This window comes from Clupea harengus, chromosome 9 (genome assembly GCF_900700415.2).
Source record: "Clupea harengus chromosome 9, Ch_v2.0.2, whole genome shotgun sequence".
Taxonomy (NCBI): Eukaryota; Metazoa; Chordata; class Actinopteri; order Clupeiformes; family Clupeidae; genus Clupea; species Clupea harengus.
In genome coordinates, this window is record NC_045160.1 from 26,038,651 (window position 1) to 26,041,150 (window position 2,500).

General features: G+C 46.3%; 1 protein-coding gene across 1 annotated transcript in view; it reads right to left on the bottom strand.

Annotated features, from left to right (window-relative positions):
• The window catches only part of npas1 (neuronal PAS domain protein 1), a 57,734-nt gene extending 55,332 nt beyond the window's left edge, over positions 1–2,402 (bottom strand). Inside the window, exon 1 of the mRNA XM_031573966.2 lies at positions 2,314–2,402. The gene's annotated coding sequence lies outside the window, so the exon portion shown is untranslated. The remainder of the gene's footprint in view (positions 1–2,313) is intronic.
• Positions 2,403–2,500: the final 98 nt, after the last annotated feature.

Consider the following 2,500-nt stretch of genomic DNA (forward strand, 5'->3'; position numbering starts at 1 on the left):
ACATGTCCAGACAGTCACATGCACACCACACTCTTCAGCGGGCCAGACCAACATACCACCAGGACCAGATCGGGTCGGAACCGATTCTGGAACAGATCTGGATTGTATCTGGACCGATGCGCTCAGGCGATGGCAGAACCAGACCATATCTGTGGGGCTCATACTGACACAGGCGATGGCAACGGCAAACTGCTTGTAGTTTCAAAATAAGTTTGTATTCAAACCGAAATGAAGACATCTGAATGAAAATGAATGAAAAAAAATGAAGTGAGTCTCTGTGTGCATTTTTTTTCTCCTAGGCTTTTCGTGTGTTTCCATTTTCTTTTGCATCCGACAAATGTAAACATCTTAAATCAATTACGTTCAATCCATGAGAGCATTCGGGAACAATGTACTTTCTACATTTATGAATAAGGAATTACACAGAATCTAGAACAAATTCAGTCAAATAGACATCTACTGAAAGTACCTGTCCGGTTCAGAATCCAACCAAAGGCAAAATAAAAATGCAAATAAAATAAAACAAACAAACAAAAAAAATAAACAAATTAAATAAAATGGGAAAATAAAAAGTGGACGTAAAAAACAGCCAGGCAGATCATGCATGATAGAGAAAAGAACAACAGAACCCGAAGAACACAAACAGCACTACCTGTCCTGGCAGACACCATCGGCTCATCTCTGGATGCTGCGGTACAGTTTCATCTTAACTGGGAGTGTTTTCACCTCGCCATCTTAAGCTGATTAGTTACATTTGGCTGGATTTGCTTATTGTGCAATTTTCATGTACTTTACAGAGAGAAAAAAAAAAAGTTCTCGTCTGTCTGCGATGGGACTGACATATTTTGGTACAGAGAGTGAGAGAGAGACCTGTGGGATCATTTCTGTACTGTGAAAATGATGGCGTTTGCCTCATGTTTGACCCGTGTCTGACCCGTCAGTGTTTTAACAAGAAACATCTTCCTCCTTGTGTGCAGAAAAGGAGAAGTATAAACTGTGGCCGGCCACAAAACAACCACATGGTGCAGGAGGCGATCAGATCTACACCAGGCATTCTGAAAACTGACTGTGTCTGTGTCTGTGTCTGTGTCTGTGTCTGTGTCTGTGTCTGTGTCTGTGTCTGTGTCTGTGTCTGTGTGTGTGTCTGTGTGTGTGTGTGTGTGTGTGTGTGTGTGTGTGTGTGTGTGTGTGTGTGTGTGTCTGCGTTTGTGTCGTTTGCCCTGATGAGTCTGCCTCTCGTGGGTAGGACCATGGCGAGGAGGCGCGTAAACTTTGCCTATAAATGTGAAGTGAGTCTCTAATTGGCTTTGGATCGCCCTGATGATGCAGCCCTGGTGCCACAAATACAATGCCTGAAAACTGTCAACTCAGTTTATGTGTGTGTGTGTGTGTGTGTGTGTGTGTGTGCGCGCGCGAGACAGCGAGCGAGAGAGTGCTGTTCTCTCTCTTTTTGACGGCGTGGGTGCCTCATGTTGAGAATGAAGTAACACACACACACACACACACACACACACTCACAGAGCGAGGGCCACGCCACTGAAGTTAATCCTATTAACACTCTAAATGAGACACCCACACCCCCCCCCCCCCCCCCACACACACACCCACACACCCACACACACACACACACAGAAGTGTACAACTTCATCTGCCCAGATGCCTCTGTCCGTCTTCATCATATGGTGAAGTATCAACTACGGAAATTCGAACACACACATGCATACAACTGACCACAAATGCACACACACTGAATGCATGACACACATGCACACTCAGTCCTAAACCCACACAAATACACACTCCTAAACACACACATGCACACTTACTCCTAAACACACACAAATACACACTCCTTAACACACACATGCACACTCACCCCTAAACACACCCATGCACACTCACTCCTAAACACACACGAATACACAGTGATCGAAACGACACGTGCACACTCCCCACACACACAAACAATGAAACTTTTACTTCGTAACTTTCTTTGAGAACAATGCTGAGTGTTGTCAGTTGAAGTCTGAGTGTGACGATATGACACTATGACAGATTTAGGTCTAAAGACTATTACGTCTATGTCCGTCCCACTGGCACAGTTTGGGCTGTCCACGTCCACGTCCACCTCCACACACTCCCTCAACACACACTTCCCACGTTCCCCCAGTGTACGCCTGCTAAGAGATTTAATGCCAGTCTGACGCCCCGGCTAGGATCTTCCCTCTGAGATCTCACTTCACAGCACGCGCGTGTGTGTGTGTGTGTGTGTGTGTGTGTGTGACCTGACAGAAAGAGGAAGTTGTTGCTCACCTGCTGGGCATCTCCAGAGTGTTGCTCCACTGTCACGGCAGGATCTTCCTTCTCCTCCTCTCCTCCTCTCTCCTCCTCTCTCCTCCTCCTCTTCTCTCTCTCCTTTCTTCTCTTCCCTCTAACTCCTCTGCGCTGTTTTTCCCACGGACAAAAACACACAGGAAGCTTCGGCAGAGTGTGTGTCCGT